Source organism: Papio anubis, chromosome 1, assembly GCF_008728515.1.
Source record: "Papio anubis isolate 15944 chromosome 1, Panubis1.0, whole genome shotgun sequence".
Taxonomy (NCBI): domain Eukaryota; kingdom Metazoa; phylum Chordata; class Mammalia; order Primates; family Cercopithecidae; genus Papio; species Papio anubis.
In genome coordinates this window covers 165817850-165839342 of record NC_044976.1, presented here as the reverse complement: position 1 = coordinate 165839342, position 21493 = coordinate 165817850, and the positions used below count along the sequence as shown (strand labels likewise).

The window sequence follows — 21493 nt, the reverse complement described above, 5'->3', positions numbered from 1 at the left end:
AGAAATGTGAAAAATAGGGATGGGGTTTCTGAAAATAATAAAAAGGAGATACTTTATACTGGATTTGTCTTTGAATAAATGATATATTAAGGATTGGGAAATAGAAACATTAGTATTCAGGTATCATAGTAAACTCAGAGAGAAGTTTGACTAAATGAATAATAAGCATATGGAACATGTCACCAAGGAGACCAATTAAAAGTGTGATAAATCAAAAGTTCTGCCATCATTTTGAGTGCAATAGAAGTAAAGAGAGTAAGACAAGAGAACACAACTAGATGCTTGCTTTATTGACAAAGTTAAGCCATTGTTTCTTTTCTTCATATAAAATATTCCAATTGATCTCTCTATTGGTGTAAAATGTTTAACAGCAACCTCACCTTTACATACATAATTTTTAAAATTAGCAGTTTTCCTATCAGAATTCTATTTTAAAATACTCATTTTTGTATCTTTATTGTGTCATTATCTTTGCCAGTCATTTTGCTGACTATAAAAATTCTGAATTTTCTTAAACTTTGAAGATATATATCTTCTTTTTTGGTATTATTATAATAGATGAATATGCAACCAATTCTATTTACTGAGATAATCTTTCACACGTGGTAGCTACAAGTATCTTTCTTCACTTCCTGTATATCTTCACCATTTCCTCAGATACTATTTAAATAACCAAAAATGCAATATTTGTAATTAAGGCATCCTTGACCTTTCTCTTAAAATGAAAATTTCTCCAGAGATATAATGTATACATAACCAGCTGTATCTTGTAATAAGATTTATTATATTACTTTCCAACAAGACTTAACAGAGAAACTAAAACCTGGGCCAAGTTAACTTTTGATTAGTCAGAGGGTGCTGATATTGCAGAATGCAGAGTTTTGCTCATCTCTAAAGATGTACAATCTCTGGGCAGGCAGAGAACTAGAAAGAAAGGATATAGGCCTCTGGAAACAGAACTGCATGGAAGAAAGATTAGAGATATCAGAATGGTTATGAAGAAAAATTTTTTAAAAAACTGATTTCATAATGCAAACTCTACATTTGGACTAGTCAATGTATTTTACTATTTTAGTTTTATATATCATTAAATGTTTATAAATTTCTGTGAAAATAAACATGTAAATTAGCTCATCAAAATTTAGACTGTATGATTTTATTATTGATATTTTTAAAACACTTAGTAACAAACCACAAAATGGAACTGATATCTGCTCAATCACTCTACTAATAATGACTGAACATTGACTTTGCTCAGTGAGCTGTGCTTGCACATAATTCGCAATACAGTAGCAAGTATGAATAGTACTTCTTTAGTACTCTACAATGGATTATTACAGATACTTTCATACGTAGTCTAGTCTGATCTTATGGTGCTAAGTGTTTTGATCTAGCTTTCAGTACTGAAGATAAATTTATTCATAAGATGGCAATTTAAAAGGAAAGAGAAGAAATACTGCATCGAAATGTTTTCAAGGAAATTGCATTTTAAAAACTATAAATGTACTTCATTTAGAAAGGATTTGTAACACATATACTTTGAAGAATTATGTGTCTACATGTTTTCTATTTTTCTTAATCTCTGAATGAAAAAAATTATGAAGTGTTATATTTGAGTATTATGTTTCTTTGAAAAGGAATGATAGCTCATTGAAATGTTTTCTAAGTCATTTCATAGTTTCATATAAAATGTCAGCAGTGGATAAAATCTTTGAGTTCCTGCTAAGGTAAATTATTTTGCATTATGCTTAGTTTTCTATTTAACTCCATATAAAATTGAAACTGGATTCTTCTAGAAAATAATTGTAACGCTAAGATGTTATCAAAGTGCACAACAGATTGCATCACACTATAAATTATATTTTTAAAATTAGTATTTTCTGTTAATGTTATGACTAAAATACATCACAAACACAACAGTGAAAGATAGCCAGTTTGCTAAATATTGGAATACAAGCTTCTTTTGGTATATTTGTATATAAACAGTGCCTAAAATAGTCCCAATCACTTAATAAAGGTACTTAATAAATCTTTGTCAAGTTAATTTAGAGGGAGAGAGAAGTTAGAACATTTACTATCTACATTTACCTATAGTGCCTTCCCCCTTCCTCTCAGTACCCTTCATCTCCTGGTTCATGCATCTTTCTCCAATTACTACTAAGGGCATCAGAGCTACTACAGAGTTTCTGGGATACATTTGAACCTGCACTGGCTTATGCTGGAAATCATCAATGCCATACTTAAAATACTCATACTGCTTACAAAATGTTCTAGTTACATATTATTCTGCAATACCACCCTCAACTGTATGCTGTATTGATAATTACCTAATGAGAACATAGATAACCTTCTATTTGATAATTAAGAATGGTCATTTCACAAGATATTTCTTTATAACCACAAAACAAACAAACGATAAAAAAAAAAGGGCTCTTTTCCTACACTTAAGATGTCCAGCAAACCCAAGGAAAAATAAACTCTGTATTTTTATGTATTTTAAGAACTTAATGTTTTAATTTCTCATCAGGACATTTGACTCTGCCTATTAGTCTCTTTTCTCAATTTTTCTTTTATACTTCATTACCCTCTTCAATTCCCCATCTCTGGTGAACATTCTGCTAATTATTGAATGATAATTTACGATTCATGAATTTTCTCAAATTTTTATTCTCATAGAGAAATATGTGTTCTCCTTTTCAACTACACTCTCAGAAACAATAAAAAGCATAATAATACTCTTTACTGATCTGTTAATATATTCAAAGAATTGTGCTAAAAAGAGTCATTATCAATAATTATGTTATTTAATATCAGATAGATACTCACATTGGCATCTTTTTAAAAAAATAATGAAACTGAGGTTTCAAATGGTTAGGTAATATTGCAGAGGTTAATTAATATCCACGTAGTTAATACGTAGCGAACAAGAATTTTCACCACCGTCATTGGAGATCTCTCTGTTAACTAAATTGAAAGGGAATAAATATTATTTCTTTCCATCAGATTTAATTCTCAGCCTGTGCTATAGACACTTCCTCCATAATTATCCATTGGAGAAATAAATAGAAGAGAGTTAGAAGAGAACGTGGTCAATTGTTTTATTTCTTAATTTCTCAGCTTCTTTCATTACCTCTACTAATGGCCCTTGCTATATTACACTTTATTTTTTAGTTATATTTAGGCTGTTTTTGTCTTCCACTATTTCATGCACACCCTTTACCTCCAAGTTACATACTTATATAGTTAACTTTATTTCCCTCTAGACTTAAACCTTTTTTGTGGGCAGACTCTTACCATTTCTTTTTTAATTTTATCTCCTGTGTCTTGAGTATCTGCTACAATTGATATAGTTGATCAATTGTATCATAGTTGATACTCAATAAATAGGTGTTTAATGAATACATCTCAGTGTCTCTGTCATAATCAATAAGAATTGTCTTCTTCAGGTTTTTTGGAAACTACATGGTAACTCTTTTGTTTCTTCATTCAACTGGTAAAGGCTAGTGACACCCAGAGTTTTTTCCTTAGTCATCTATCTTCACTCTATCATCTTCCTTTGGAAAATTTGTTCCATATTCAACACTGAATTTCTACTTGTAATATGCTAGTTATTTCTGATGAATCTCTCTTCTGCTCAGGCCTCTATTTTCTGCATTTGTCTTATATATTCAACTTCCATTTATACGTGAGAGTCCCATATGCATCAGGTATAAAATTAAGCTTCTCTTCCCCCATAACATACTTGTCCTATATTCACTGCTGGTGAAAGACACCAGTGATTACCTACTTTCTTAAGCTAGAAGCCTGTGAGTTATATAAAATAGATGTACTTTCTTGTTCACATATAACTTCTCTACACCAAAATATAACAGACTTCCCCTTGCTTGCCATCACTGCTACCACTGCATTAACTTAGTACTTTATCTTTTCTTTCATGTATTAATAATTTTAGCTAATATTCTCTATTTTTCTCAATGCATTATGTATGAATTTTCAAAAGTACAGTCCTGATTCTGCAATACTCTTATTTAAAATCCTTTGTGTTCTCCTTATTTTCAAAACAAAAATCCAAACTACTCTACATGTTATGTACAAAACATGCTTCATAAGATATACAAGTTTTCCACTTTATTCATAGTGAAATAGATAATATAAAAAATATGTTAACCAAATCGAACAGTTTTTTTATGCATGTGTGCAGTTGAATGCTATCATAGCAATGAAAAATATGGGTTATTTCTTTTTCTCTCAATTGATATATTTATTCAACTCAGAAATTTTATGTAACTGTGAATTTCCTCATTTTTCTATTCTGTTAGTCAAAAACAGCACATCTAAAATTGCAAATGAACTCTTCAATTTCAGAAATATTGTGAATATCATTTGGACCACAGTCTCTGTTCTGATTATTCTGTTAGAATTCCTTCTCTGGATACATGGTTTTTAACTATATTTTCTATGTACATAAAAAATAGCCAGTGTCCTGCAGATGGAAAGTTAAAAGTCAGTTTTTAACCTGAAGTTAAATTGATTTACCATCATTATTAGAAGTACATGGAGATAAAGAAATTAACAATCATATTCATTTTTGCTATGATGTTTTCTATTCCTTTTTCCCCCAAATAGCAATGTTGTTGAGTAATTCGTTTAAGGATATCAAGATTTTTAAACGCTGTAAGTTTTATTTTTCTAACCTGGTTGTTTTAAGATTAGCTATATATAATTTATTCCTTGAATTTAGGGCACAAGGGTTCACTTTTCAGACGGTAGCAGCACAGTTTTTATTTCTGGCTTGCAATTTTGATATTAAACTTCATACTTCTAAAACTGATAAATAAATACCACACTTTAATGAAAAACCTGTCTTCAATGAAACTCTAGTTTCTAGTCTCCTGGTTAGTCAACCAGAAAAAAATAAAAACAACTTTTGCAAATGTTCTTTGCTCTAAAATACTTGACATTTTCTATTCCTATTCTTCTCTATTTTTTGTGTGTTGTTCTTCCTGCACTTTTTTGCATATTTTTTCTGGCAATTATTTGCAACTCTGGATTATTTTGATTCAAGATTTAATTTAGCTGGCATTTGTTGAAATTCTGCCAAGTAACATGTTAGTCATAAAGGGTAAGCACATGAGATAAGCACAGACTCTAGACTTCACTATTCACACACAAAAAATTGAGAAAGTCAGCATTTATTGAGCTCCTACTATTAGATAATACGCCTCTGATATTTATGACAGACATAACCTCTCACGTTGAAATGACTATCCTTAAGAGGTGTTATCACCTATTATTTATGAATAGGAAGAGCTCTAAACATTAGATGTGAGTCTTAAACAGTTGGGCCAAGATTTAAATGTACCACGATGTAATAGTATGCACACTATGTCTACTACAACATGGTGCTTCAAAAATTATTATTTTTTAGTATCAATACATGTTCAATCTTATAAATTTGTTTAATGTAAATTTTAGCTTTAGTTTCAATTGAGTATCACCAGACTCTGGATATTTTCAAGAATGTCTTCCTAATATGACCCAAACATGGCCTCTGTTGTTTTTTAAATACCTTTGACATAAAGTAAATTGAAGAATTTGTCTTTCTTGACATCAATCCATCATACTCTGGATTGATGTAGCTTTACATCGTGTTTGAAAGATAGTGTTAATACTCTGTCTCTTCTGAGAGTTTTGTGGGATTTCTTTTTAAACAAAATTGCTTTGATTATTCCAGGCCCTTTGTATTTTCACATGAATGTTAAAATCAGTTAGTTAATCCCTACTAAAACTTTTGTGGAAATTTCCATATAGGTATTGAACCTATATACTAATTTAGGGAGAATTGACATTTCAATGATTAATATGTCTTCTGACTCATGAATATGGTAATCTCTCTCTGTCTATGTTTCCTTAATTATTTCAGCAATTTTTTTGTAGTTTCCAGCATACGTATATTTCACAATTTTTTTCAGATTTCTCTCTATGTGTTTACCACTTGTTGATGCTATTGTAAATGATATTTTTAAATTTTAGTTTCTTATTTTCATTGCTAATATATAGAAATGTAATAGATTATTTATATTTATGTGTATCCTTTCATATATGCATTACTACTGTTCTATTAGATTTTAAGTAGATTCCAGCAAACATTTTAAAAAGACAATTATGCCTTGTGTGGATAAAAATAGTTTAATTCTTCCTTTCCAATTTGGACACTTTTTGTTTCATTTTTCTTTTTTATTGCACTGTTTGAGCCTCCAGTAAAATGTTTACCAGAAATGATTAGAGTAGACCTCCTTGTTTTGTTCCTGATTTAGGCAGAAAGCATCCAGTCTTCTACCATTAAATATGATGAGATATATAGATTTTCATAGATGGTACTTATCAGGTTGAGGAAGCTCCTTCCTATGCCTAGTTGTCTGAAAACTTTTATTAGGAATTCTAGATTTTGTCAAATGACTTTTTCCATAGCTATTGAGATGACGTTTTTCTAAATAATTTAATATGGTGAACTACAATGCATTTTTTGCATTCCTAAGTAAAACCCACTTTGTCATCATGTATTATTCATTTTGCATATTGTTGTATTCTGATTGTTTTTGTTTTAGCTTTTTGCAACTTTCATCAGGCAGTATTTTGGTATGTAATTTTCTTGAAGTGTTTCTGTCTAGGTTTTTGTGTCAGGTTAATTCCTCACACATGATTCACTTGGAAAGTATTCCTTTCCACTTTTCTGGAAGAGTTTGTTTAGAATTTGTATTATTTTTCTCTCGAATATATTGTAGAAATCACTGGTGATGTAATTTGGACATAGAATTTTATTTATTGGAAGGTTTGTTCCTACAAATGTAATTCCTTTATATATAGGACTCTACAATTTATTTCTTCTTGGGTAAGCTTTGGTAGTTGATGTCTTTCAAAAAACTGGTACATTTCATATAAATTGTTAAATATATCTGTATAAAGGTGTTCATAACATTCTCCTAATATTCTTTTAGTATCTAAAGAAACTGTACTAATATCACTTTTCCTAATAAATCTTTAATTAGGTTAAAGGTTAAAATCAACTTCATTAATTATGCTAAATAAAAAACTATTGATTTTGATTTTGACCTTTCTTCTTTTTTATTATAGGAATTCAGTGCTATAAAATTTTTACCACTGTGGTATAAATTTTTCCTATATACTGCTTTTGCAATATATAATGTATCTTTTCAAATGTCATCTTTTCCTTTTCATTTAGGTCAAAATACTTGTAATTTTCTTTCAGATTTCTCACTGGCTCATCAGTTATTTAGAAGTGACTGTTTATTTTGAAACTACTTAGGGGTTTCTCAGAAATCTTTCTGTCTTTAATATCAAATTTTATTCCATTGTGGCCAGAAAATGTACTTAGTAGATTTGAATCATTTTGGATTTATTAAAAGTTGTTAGTTATTATAGCTGATTTGTTAAAAGTTGCTAGCATATGATCAATCTTTGTAAAACTATTACATGCAGAAACTCTTCCCAAAAAATGACAAAGTGTGAATACTTCCCAAATAATTCCATGTGTTCAACATCAGAAGAATGTGTATTCTGATTTTATTGGGTAGACTACTCTATACATTAAATTCAATCAAGTAAGTTGACCTAATTTCAATTAATATATATTGTTCAAGCCAACTACTGTATACCTGGGATGATTTTCTGACTATTCAATCAACTCTTATATAGAAAGTGGTATTAAAGTCTCCAGCTATCATTATTAATTTATCTATCTTGTCTTAAAATCCTACTAGACTTTATGTATTCTTAAGTTCTGTTATTTTGAAACCATTTTTAAATACATAAACATCTAAACTTTTAATGCTTTATGCTTTTATTATTATGAGATGGACCACTTTACCCCTAGCCATATTCTTTGCTCTGAACTCTAATATTTAAAAAGAATCTTTAGCTTTCTTTTGATAGTATGACAGTCTTAGCATGGTATACATTTTTAAAATATTTATATCTTTACATTTAAAGTATTTTTCTTAAAGGTGGTATTTATTTTTTTTATGCTACTCTTCTCTTTAATTTTTCTATTTGTACATTTTGACTTTTTAGATCATTTACATAAAATGTGACTATGGAAATTTTAGGTTTAAAACTATCAGTTTGCTGTATACTTTGTATCTCCCACTTATTATTTATTCTATTTCTTTTGATTATTTTCTATTTCTTTGCCTTTTGGATTTATTTAATTTTGTGATTCCATTTTACCTGCTTTGTCAACATATTAGCTACAACTCTTTATTTTGATAGAATACATTTTTAACTTATTACTCTTTATCTTCAAATGATGTTATATTACCTCACTTATACTATAAGAACGGTAAATAATGGACTTCCCTTTTTTTTTTAATTTATTTATTTTTTTAAATTTATTTATTATTATTATACTTTAAGTTGTAGGGTACATGTGCATAACATGCAGGTTTGTTACATATGTATACTTGTGCCATGTTGGTCTGCTGCACCCATCAACTCGTCATTTACATCAGGTATAACTCCCAATGCAATCCCTCCCCTGGACTTCCCTTTTATCCCCAGCTGGGACTTGTTTGTTATTGTTACATCTACTTGATACACTTCACTTTCAATTTTGTTGCTATTATCTATATTTAAGTAGTCAACTATATTTTAAATGAATTTAAATAAAAATATATGTATATTTTTTTCTCCACATATTCACATTTACATTTCCAGTACGTTCTTTTATTTGTACGGCTGATGAATTTGAAGTTTTCTGTAAGCATATTAAGAGTTACAGGTCACATACAGTCTCTGTTTTAGATTCTCTCTCTTTTTTTTCTTTATCATCCTTTAAAAGTATAAAAAGCAGGCTATCTCATGGCTATACAAAAAGAGGGTGCTAGGCAGATTGTGATACATGGTTTGCCAATCCCTGGCATAGAGCTGTGTTTATATCAAGTATCACTTTTTCTTCTGCCTGAAAAATATAGCTTAACATTTAGATGGTGAGAGAATGCCAGTGATTAATTATTTCAATTTTTCATTGCCTTAAACTGTATTTATTATTCCCTTTTTAAACTCACTTTTCTTTCTTTTAATTTTTGAAGGATATTTTCACGGGCTATACAATTCTGGGTTGACAGTTTCTTTTTCTGCAGCACTCTAGATCTTTAAATATTTGTATCTACTCTCTTCTTGTTTGCATTGTTTCAAATGAGACAGCTGATGTAATCTTAATTTGTTTCCTCTGTACATAACATGTTTCTTTCCTTTGGATTTTTTAAAAGATTTTCTCTCATCACTAGTTTTGAAATATTTGATTATTATGTGTTTTGGTATAGTAGTCTTTCATTGGGATTTACTGAGCTTCTCAGATCATCAGGTATGTAGTTTTCACCAAATTTGAAAGCTTTAGCCATTACTATGTTAGTTTTCTTTTGGACTCCTCTTTTTTAGGGACTCCAATTATAGGTTTATTAGGTAACTTGAAGTTGTACCACAGCTCACAGATGCTGTTCATTTTCTTCTCCTCGTTAATGTCTATGTAAAATTATAGATGATTTGTATTGCTATGCCTTCAAGTTTATTATTTTTTCAATTTCTACATAGTCATTAACCGATCAAGTTATTTTTCAAATTTGACATTGTAGTTTTTTCTTTAATAGTTCCATTTGAGTCTTTTTAAACGTCTTCTCTCTCTTTTTAAATGCATGGAAAACAGTTTTGTTAGTTTTTCTCCTCTCCTCATTATAGGTCACATTTTTCTGTTTCTTTGCATGCCTGCTAATTTTTTCATTGGATTCAAACATTTGAATTTTACTTTTATGGAGGATGGAAATTTTTATGTTTCTATAAATATTATTTATTTATTTATTTTTGAGACGGTGTCTCGCTCTGTTGTCCAGGCTGGAGTGCAGTGGTGAGATCTTGGCTCACTGCAAGATCCGCCTCCCAGGTTCACGCCATTCTCCTGCCTCAGCCTCCTGAGTAGCTGGGACTGCAGGCGCCGGCCACCACGCCCGGCTAATTTTTTGTATTTTTAGTGAAGACGGGGTTTCACCGTATTAGCCAGGATTGTCTCAATCTCCTGACCTCGTGATCCGCCCGCCTCGGCCTCCCGAAGTGCTGGGATTACAGGCGTGAGCCAACGCGCTGGGCCTATAAATATTCTTAAGCTTTGTTTTGTGATGAAGTTAACTACTTGGAAAGAGTTTTACCCTTTTTTGTCTTGCTTTTGAAGTTTGCTAGGTGGTTCTGGAGCAGTCCTCATTCTAGGGCTAATTGTTCTCCACTGCTAAAGCGTTACTTTTCTGTATACTTTACCCAATGCCCTGTCAATTATGTTATTTTCCATCCTGTTTAGTGGGAACAGACACTACTCCACAAACTCTATGAGTGCTAGATATTCTTCTTCTAATCTTTCATGCTCTTCTCCTGGCCTTGGGTAGTTTCCTCCTACATATTGCTAGTCAAGACTCATGGAATATTTAAGGGTGATCCTCTATAGATCCCCAGAATTCTATTTCTGGATATCTTTTTAGTCTATGGTATGCTGTCCTAAAAATTCTAGTTTCTTTGTCATTCCTCAACCCTTAGCTTCATCTCTTTAACTCAGGGATTCCATAGTCTCCATCCGGTTCTCTCTATATATACCAAGATCTGGAAATTCTCTCAAGGCAATACACTGGAGTAATTCTAGGACTTGCCTCATTATTTCTCATCTTTCAGAATCACTGTTATCTATTGCCTGATAATAACTCTCTAAGGTCACCATTTTATATATTTGGTTAGTTTTTATTTATTCCTATAGGAGGGTAAACCTGATCCTTGTTAATCCATCTGGTCAAAAGCATAAGTGGCCTTCAGCTGTTTTTAATCTATTCTACAATATGGTCAGAACTGAATTAAATATGACTATAGGGACCTGGAATTAAAGTAAATAGACAAGTAACATTTTAATTTTTTCTTGATATCTATTTTAGCTATAGATTTACACCAATTTGGACTTTATTTCTCAAGTTAAAGTGTTCTAATTGTAATTTGCTTTAAGTAGGGTAATCATGTTGTACATAAGTTTCAATTAGCCTAATTATTTATTTGAATTCCTTCCAAAGGCTCAAGACCATTTCCTAGTAGTCTTGAGCCTTTGGAAGGAATTCAAATAAATAATCTGGCTTTGAGTTGCCTAGATCTTACAGACTAAGTTCTCCCTTCCTGATTTTTGGGTCAAAACACTTTGCATTTTAACTGACCACTTTGTAATAAAAAATAAATACAACTAATTATTTGAAGGTCTCTTTTTCTATTTCCCTATGGCTCCAGTATAGTAAGTTTAAGGGACTTGGAGCCTGATCAGAAAAAAAGATATAATCGCCAAGTGGCAGAAACACACAATGAGCTTTATTTGGGTAACAGTTTAACAAGTTTGCATGCTTGGGAAGACCATTATAGCCTACGACCATCCAGAGGCTATGACACAGAAGGAGAAGAAGGCAAAGGAACTCCCACGGGATATGGTACCAGTTAGGGGGATTATGTGTTTGGGGGACATCAGTCAGCAACATAGCAGGTGGTCCCTGGGTCGGAGAGCACCAAAGGGCAGCAGCAGCTGAGGCTCCTTCTTAGCTACAGTGTTTATTTTATCAATGGCTTATGGATGTTAAATGCAGTTTTGCATGATATACATAGAAGATAGCCTAAGTTGCTGTTTATAATCTGCTTTTTGGAGCTATGTGTAAAACCACAAACAGCTTTGGGTTTGATGCTGGAGGCCTTCTGAGCTAATTGGCTCCAGCTTACTATGAAGAAGTGAACAGCAGAGGGTCAATAACACAGAGGGTATCCTTATCTTATGTATATCACAACGCATTCCTTGGTCTCGTATTGTTTTACAATCTAATTCTTGCATTTAGAGCCAGTGATGAAATATCTTTAAGATTCAGACTCTTAAAAGGATGTGAACTAGTATTTCAGAGGGAATTTGCAGCTTGTCTGACCATGTACTAAGGAAAAGCAAAGCAAACAGCTCAGAAAAGACTTTAATTTGCTCAATCTCTTTGGGCAGTACAGTGCTATTATGGCCCCTTTGCTGCATATTCCTGTCTATCCACATACTGCAAGATGTTTAACTGGAGTACAGACCCCTCATTTGGTAGCCAGTAAAAAATCTAGGACTATGGAATTATCTAACATAATGACCGCTAATGTATGGTAAGATTCAGTCAAGGGTTCTAGTCCTTGGGTCATTTAATTTGTGTGGCTAACACCTTACACATGGATAACCATGTTTCTTTAATTGGGTTTGGTACGTTGTACATATGCTATTCTTATTGTCCTAGAAATGTGTGATCCTAAAGTGGTTAGCACTTTGAAGACTATTAGGAAAACTCGTTTGCAGCATTGGAGAGTTGTGGCTAGTGTGGTTTATAGAGGCAAGAACTTTGGAAGGAGGAGGCATGGTGGGCTTCCACTGCCGAGTAAAAAGGTACTGGAATTTTGATCCAAATCCAAGTGCAGGAAATAACGTCCAGGGTCTGATGAGGGAAAGCCATTTGATTCCCTTACAGGCCCACAAGACTTCCTCTATTCTGTGTCTCTATGAAGGGAAGTTTTTATAGTTTGGTGCAATTGCAGACAGTGTTGGTAAAGGTTAGGGTAAAATAAGCATGTATGATATGAGCACTTGGGTCTACTAAATCGGTTATGGGCTCAATTTATCATTGTCCAGATATTTGCATGATATCAGTCTCTGTACATTATTGTTGGATGCGGAGAGTTATTGGAATAGGCTCATTATGATCAATGAAGTTTGCAGGGGAACTTGGACAGGGGAGAGTATTATTCTATGTTACTTAAAATCAGGTTGGCAGAAGCAACCCCAGCATGTGGTTAAATATGTCATAGTACATGTTTCTGAGTCAATGACTATGTGCACGTTTGGTTTGGTGGACAATTGCATGTCCCTCTTTGTTCAGATTGGTATATACTGGCGCTTGAATTGCCTGCCAACTGCCATTAGTAAATGTCATAAGCTATAAGCATGGGAGAAGCCTTCCAGGTGCTCTTGGTTATTTGAACAATCAACATTACACGTTAATATTTCTTGGTATTTTCACTTACTCTACTATTTTACAGGAACATGTATCATTAAAGAAATATGGGCCTTAAAACAGGGCCTATTGAGAGAACTTGGATGACAATGGCCTTCCAAGTGGTTAAAAATACTCGCCACAGACCTAGTAATATTAAGTTCACAGTTTTATGGCATAAGTACATCATATTTAAATTCACAGCCAATAAGGAGACCACCTGGAGAGACACTGATATCTCTGCTGGTATATACACCCACAATAGACACAACCACAATTGCTAGTTTGCACAGAAAAATGCAAACCAATTTGCATGGGAGCCCTGGCAGTACTGCCGACACCAAAGAAATATCACCGGATAATTTCATCTTTTTCTTGTCTCTTGTAGAAAATTCAACATGTAGAAATTCAACATGATGTAGAAATAATTGCCCCCCACCCCAGACCAGATAATATCATTTGGTCGATACTAAGGGTAAAATCTGATCTCCTGCTTCTTGCTGAAGATGACCTCCAACTTTAACCTCTACTATGTTGTTCTTCCTTCTTATGTGAAAAGTTCTTACCTTTGCTAGTGGTAACTACACATCCACTGCAGAATCATGTTAGTCTTGGTAATTTATACCCTATCACTGACAAGATATGACTGAAAACAGCATGCAATCTGTACACCAGGAAAATAACACGAGTCAGTATGGGGATAATGGAACCACACTGTTGACTATTTGGGTAGATCAGTCCTAGTAACATCACCATGAACATTAACATTTAGGCTAGCACTCCTCCTCCTATTCTACCTCCAGTAGCAACACTCATTCCAGCTAAACCAGAGTCTTGGATATCACTTGTGACTCAATGACACCCTCTAAGTCCTATCAGCCAACTTCTACTTCAAATCAACAAAATAAAACACACTTTATTAACTAGTGCTTTCAAACAAACAGAACAGTGAATCACTGTCTATCAAGTCTTATTTATGGAATGTCCAGAAATTGTGTTCACCCAATATTACAACAAAAATGCTCACACGTGCTACAATCAAAATGCTATAATTCATAGCCAATACCAACAAACACTACCGCATTAAAGCAATAACATTATAGCTTTTACTAATCCCTGCGATAGCAATAAAAGTAACCCTTGCCAAAAATATACACCCCTTGCTATGTACTAAATATTTGTGACCCCTCTAAAATTTACATGTTGAAATGTTAACCCCCACTGTGATGGTATTGGGAAATGGCACCTACAGTAGGTGATTACATTAAAAGACCAGAACCTTCACAGACAGGATTAGTATCCTTATAAAGAGAAGTCAGAGAGCTCTCTTGCCCCTTTTGCCCCATGAGGACACCGTGAGAAGTTGACAATTTGCAACCTGGAAGAGGACCCTCACCAGAATCCGGCAATACTAGCATCCTGATCTCAGACTTCCTAACCTTTAGAACTGTGAGAGATAGATTTCTGTTGCTTATAAGCAGTGCATGGATTTTTTTTTTTTTTTTTTTTTATAGCAGGTGTAGCTGACTAAGACACCTTTACAACTCTTCATCTCTTTTCCTGCGAGTTATGTGCCACATAAGGACTTTTGATAAATGACAGACCACATATTCGATGGTGGTACCATAAGATTAAAATAATATATTTTATTGTACCTTTTCTATGTTTACGTATGCTTAAACAAATACACATGACTAATTACTGAAATTTACATTACAGTTGAATGTATTAAGGCAATTGCCCTGATTCTTCACTTTCAGGCACACAGAGTTTAATTATGGACTTACCTGCATTTCAAATACTTGGTTTCAACAAGATAGAGAACTAAGAAATAATTAAGAGAAAATGATAAAGTATCATTCTACTGAGGAAAATGTTAAGAACCATAATATATCTGAGTAAAAATAATAATAATCTGAAATTCAAATTAAAAGGTCAAAAGTTACTTAGAAGGTTGCAGTGCCATACAAGGCATTGAGCGATGTTACATAGCAAACTGTGAATGAGATAATAATAGACAGCCAAAAGGACAATTATTCCCTATGCTGCATATCAAAATGCATTGTGCTGCCAACCAGTAAGATCATGATCTCCATATATTAAAAATAAAAGCAGCATATGAGATACACTTGCTCTTAGTGGACTGTAAGGTATGGAATATCTAAGACACTGGTGAGTAAAAGCTAACTTATCACTTTTCTGGATATCAGTGATATGCGGTTGGAACTCTGGGGAAGGGGTAAGGTGATAAACGTTAAGCTATTTACCTTCAAAATTCTATGAACTGATGACAATTGTGCTTCAAATCTCCTTTTCTGAGAAATTCTTCTTTGCTTCTTACTTTTTTCTGCATAGAGTCCCTGCTGCCTGATCATTTCCACTTTGCTTTTTCGAAAACACCAGTCCATGTTGTTCTAAGGAACAACTGAAGTTCTACCTTCTTTTGCCTGTAGAGATATTGATTATTCCTAAATTATGATTGTAGCTTTATTCCCATTTATATCTCCATTCTGTGAAAGGGTCACGTGTGCAAAGTGGCCCCCAAACACCATAGGAGCCTAGAAACCAAAGAACGAGGCAGACATATCCAGTTTGTCAGTTAAAGATGTTTTAATGTGGGAACTTAGAGACAGAAGTGGGGCCTTGGGAGGCCACAAGGCAGGTAGATCTCTACACTGCCACTTCCCAGACTTATATTCCACAGGGAATATATTCCCTATGCTTATTCCATAGGCTTATATGCCATAGGGAAAAAAGGTACAGTGCTTCAGCAAGACGATTACAGACAACTCTCCAGAACTGGCAAGAATGTTACGCGTATCATAGCCTATAATTTGTGCAATAGCATGAAGACTGACATTTCTTACACTAAAGTCCTTAAAGTGTAAGAATTATAAGGACGGTAAATAAAGTAAGACTCAGGAGGCGTTCATGGGACCAGAGTTAATCAGAAATCAACATGGCAGATCAAGATGGAGTCACTTTTGTCTCCACAATCTCTTTAGCTTCAAGAATACGTAATATTTATGGGAAAATCATACACACTATTTAGAATCTGGAAAAAATGTTTAGTCCTGCTAAATCACTTACTACCTTTTTGAATTGGTGAAATCGTTTAACCTATGACACTTAGAATTTTTTGTCTATAAAAACAGAGATAATAAAGACTTGCTTGTAAGATTATTACGAGTCTTGAATAAAGTTTTTGTGAAAATTACCAGGAACACTTTTAGTGTTAATTTTTCTCCTCTTTCACTTCTTAAAAAATAGTAACTTATGCTTGTATTAAAATATTGCATAAACCCCATAAATATAAATGCCTAATACATACTCATTTTTTTAAAATAACTTAGTGAAAATAAATTCAATGAATGAGGAAAAATAAGGACTTGCATCTGGCTTTTTCTTCTATGTAATCTTCATGCCGTTGAAGTGAAAGTATTTTCACATTGTCTGAAATACAATTTGATTAATTAAAGCAATATTTTTATACTGCAGATCATGATCTCTAAAATTAATGATATTAATTTTTTTTTATTTCACAGCTAATATTTACCATTATGCTAGTGATAAGATTGGATTCACAATGTTTTATTACTTGGCTCAGAACCAAAATTAGAGACAAAATCATGTGCATGGCTTCTTATGTGAATCATCTTGGCACGATATTAACATCAATATGAGATGAAAGGCTGATGCAATTCCACAGACCATTGAATCAACAAGCTCTTTATTATTGAACCATCCTCAGTGATTCTACTGTGAATGATATGAAAAGTATCACAAAATTATTCCTAACTTCAAGTTCCTTTTCTTTTTGAAATAACAACTATTTATCTTGCAAAAACTGACTCATTTTTGCCATTTATCAAAAATATTAACAGTAGAAAAATAGTAACTGATTAATTTTTAAAGCAAAGATAAAATAAGTATTAAGTTAAACTTACAAAGTCTGTTTCTGTTAAAGGATTTACACTACTATGTGATGGTCATTGAGAGTCAAACATGAATTCCCTGTTTATATTAGGAATCAGCATCATGTCAGACATAGAAATTTGGTATCATTATTTTATTTTTATGATCAAGTATTATTCTGATTCCACACCTTACCTTTAATTTGCAAGTTGATTGTTAACCTAAACTAAGAAACCTGTAAATGATCTCTTTCTATTTTATTTCATTGTACAAAAGGGAGAAAATTTATCTATAAAGAGCCATCAAGGAAAAAAAAAATTGAAACACTGTGTTCATAAAACAAGCAGTTTGCCCACACACATGACCTTTCAGGTATACATCTTGGTCAGGTCTTTTCAAAATGGATCTAACACAGCTTGAGTTTATTGTAGTCGACTGCGGCTTAACTCTCCTTGTACTGATTCCTCACTCCTAGGCTATCAGAAGACCTCCTGTTATCTTCTAAATTTTGATTCTTTTGAACGAGTCAGACACCAGATTTTTACCTTCCAAAATCTGAGGGATACATATCAACACTGTTAGATATCTCTCACTCTCCTGGGATTTTATAATGGCACCAATCCTCCCACCCATGGTCCTGGGTTTGGCATGTGGGAATTATCGTCCTTTTCCCCTCTCCAATGGCTGGGAGTAGAAAACACCATCATATTCTCTGTTACACAAATATCTGTTTTCAAAGAACTCCTGACTTTGATCAAACCCTATCACGGCCCTCCAGCTTTCTCCCATACATAGGCTGGAAGTAGGGGATGGATTGGAGAGTCTAGAACATATTGTTGGCCACTTTTTAGAGTCTTAGGAGGATGCACCAGCATCACTCTTTTGAATGTGTGACTGTTTAACATCCATTATCGTCAATACAGGGACATCAATTAAAACTCTAAGACAACAGGAAAAGTAAATTTAACTTAATTTTTTCCAAAATTCTATTACATTCTCACATTTTATCTACGTAAGTATTTTTTGTTTTACAGGACAATACAATAGGGAAGTTAAATAATTCACCTAATAGCTCTCATCTAGAAGGAAGATTTTAAGAAATTCTAATGCAAATCTCTAAACTCCACTACTTTCCAAAAGGTGGAATCTTCGTAAGCACATAGTTTATTGGCATAGTTAAGCTGAGGACCCTCCTCAAGTTTAGGGCAATAAGCCTGATTTCCAGTTGTAGTTACTGGAGAAAATGGGACCATTACTGTACTATTAGGCCCATTAATGATTGGTCCCTGCAGAGAAAGAAGCTGAGTCCACAAGGTGAAGGACTTCTGGCCTTGTATTAATTGGATAAAGTAAAGCAGTACCAATAATGCAGTACCTTATTGGGGGTGGGGAAGAAGCAGTTTGTTATTCTCACAGCATTTTAAGCAAGTGAATTATATTTCATGTGGTTTTTCAGAAATAGGAATACTTCACAGATTTTAACTTTACCATTTCCTTGAGTATTACCATTGTCAAGGACAAAGATAGGCTGATATATGCATATTCCCCCTTAAAAGAAAAGAGTTTGGGAAAGCCTATTATCATTTGAAGGCAGGCTTTACCAAGGAAGTGGGACACTTCCACCAATTCCGTGGATGGGCACTTACTATGGTTTAAACGTGTGTGTCTCCCTTCCAAATTCATATGTTCAAATCCTAACCTTTAAATGATAATGTTAGGAGATGGGACTTTTACAAAAATAACTGAATTATGAAAAAGGGCCCCAATGACTGGGATTTGTGTCCTTATAAAAGAGACTGTGGAGAACCAACTAGCCCCTTCCACCATGTAAGGAAACAGTAAAAAGACACCCTCTGTAAGGATCAGGACCCTCACCAGACACTGAATCTGCCAACACATTATGTTATACTTCCCAGCCTCCAGAACTGAGGAATATATACATGTTGTTTATAAGCTACCCAGTTTATGGTATTTTGTTATAGCAGCCAAAATGGACTAAGTGAGAACTTAATAATGGGTTTACATTTAATGGAGAAAGAGGTGTATAATAGGGTATATCTGAGTAGTCAAGTACTTGACTACAATACTTGTATTATGGAAGAAGAGGAGACAAGTCATTTTGGGAAAGCAGTATTTGGCACTGACCTACACTAAGACCCAATTGCAAATGAACAAAACTAAGGAGATAGGCAGAAAATACAATAAAGTATGAAGAAAAGATACAACACACAAAGGCAATGGGTGTCCATAATGTAAAATAAGGACAACCATGTTAGAACTAGAGAGGACCTGATATTTATAACACATATAATAGGCTTAAATATTTGAGAGCAAGGATAAATAAGGTTGGGTAAGTAGGAAAGATCCACCCTCAAGAGGTGTTGGAGGGCTTCAAGAAGAGGACATATGGAATCTGTGTGGTTTAGTGAAAAAAAGAAAATCTAAAATAAAATTTGAACGAAGAATATGGAGAAGTGGATTCCAACAATAGCATCATTTTTGTTGATAACATAGGTAAGTCAGTCTTTCCAAACCTCAATTTCCCCATCTATAAAATGACTATACTATATTCCAATATTATTAAGACTCTTCTCAGCTATAATGTTTTCAGCTGTATAAAAAAGAATCTACATAGAAAAGGATATGTTTTGTTTGGGATAACAAGCTAGGAGCATTATTTTAGGAAATTTGGTTGTATAATAAAGCATTTGTCAAGGCAGAGAAAATAACAAAGTTGACACTAAAGTTCTGTTCGCATTAAAGATAGACATAAAAAATTCTATAGTAGGATGATGAGAGCAAGATTTGAAAAGAATAGCAAACTTCTGGAGCTATGCTTCTTAATATGGAAGTCATTAGCAACATGGTGATTTTATAAAAATTGAAGAGCTTTATTGAAATATACTTGACATCTAATAAATTTTATATGTTTAAAGCATAAAATTTTGATGAATTTTGACACCACAATCAAGATAATGAATGTATGCATCACCAGCCCCCACCAAAATTTTCCTTCTGTCGCTTTATAAACCATTCCTTCTACCCCTCGTCATTACCTTCCATTCCCAAGCAAGTACTGAACTGTTTTCTGTCACTAAAGGTAAATTTGCATTATTTAGAATTTTATATAAATGAATCATATAATTTTTTCTTTACAAAATGTAGCAGTTTTTACTTGATACAACTATTTTGAGATTCATCTATGTTTTTGTGCATGTCAATAGACCATTCCTTTATATGACTGAGCCACACTCCATCATATGAATGTACCATAGTTTGTTGAATGTATCATGTTTGTCCATCCACCTCTTGATGGACTTTTGTTTTTTCTTTCTTTCATTTTTGGCTATTATAATGGACACAGCTATAAACATCGATGTACAAGTCTTAATTTTAAATGTTTTGTGTAAAAACTCAGTTGTATACTTGCTGGATTATACGGTAAGTAAATGTTTGGCTTCTTTAGAAACTACTAGGCATTTTTAAGTGGTGATATCATTTTTCAGTCTCAACACCAAAATATAGAACTTCCAGTTAATCCATACCTTTGTCAACACATGATATGTAAATCTGTTTAATTTCAGCCATTCTGATAGGTTTGTGGTGGTATCTCATTGTAATTTTAATTTTTTTCCCTAATAAATACTGATATTGAGCATCTTTCCCCGTTCTTGCTAGCCATCAGTTTATCTTCCTTAAAGTGTCTACCTTTATTGCAGCAAGATTCACAATAGCAAAGACTTGGAACCAACCCAAATGTCCATTAGTGACATACTGGATTAAGAAAATGTGGCACATATACACCAGGGAATACTATGCAGCCATAAAAAAGGATGAGTTCGTGTCCTTTATAGGGACATGGATGCAGCTGGAAACCATCATTCTCAGCAAACTATCGCAAGAACAGAAAACCAAACACCGCATGTTCTCACTCATAGATGGGAATTGAACAATGAGATCACTGAGACATGGGAAGGGGAATATAACATTGGGGCCTATTATGGTGAGGGGGGAGGGGGGAGGGATGGCATTGGGAGTTATAACTGATGTAAATGATGAGTTGATGGGTGCTGACGAGTTGATGGGTGCAGCACACCAACATGGCACATGTATACATATGTAACAAACCTGCACGTTGGGCACATGTACCCTAGAACTTAAAGTATTAAAAAAAAAAGTGTCTACCCAAATATTTTGCACACTTTAAAGTGGATTGTGTGTTCCATTGTTACGGGGTTTTGAGGTTTTGTGAAATATTCTACATTTAAGCCTTTGCAGATGTGTAATTTGCACATCGTTTTTCCTGGTTTGCAGCCTCTTTTTCCATCCTCTTAAAACTGACTAAATAAGTCAAATTTGTAAATACGTTACCTTGTAGATCATGGTTATATTATCACATCTAAGAAATCACTGGCTAATTCAAAACCACGAAGTTTTCTCTTATGTTTTTGTCTAGAGATTTTATAACCTTAAGTTTTGCATTTAGGTCT

General features: G+C 33.3%; 1 long non-coding RNA gene across 3 annotated transcripts in view; it reads right to left on the bottom strand.

The window, feature by feature from the left end:
• LOC103878931 overlaps positions 1-21493 on the bottom strand; it is a 115056-nt gene that overhangs the window by 65034 nt on the left and 28529 nt on the right. For all 3 annotated transcript variants that reach the window (XR_002518123.2, XR_002518124.2, XR_002518122.2), the window contains exon 3: positions 15356-15535. This is a non-coding gene — a long non-coding RNA (uncharacterized LOC103878931). The remainder of the gene's footprint in view (positions 1-15355; positions 15536-21493) is intronic.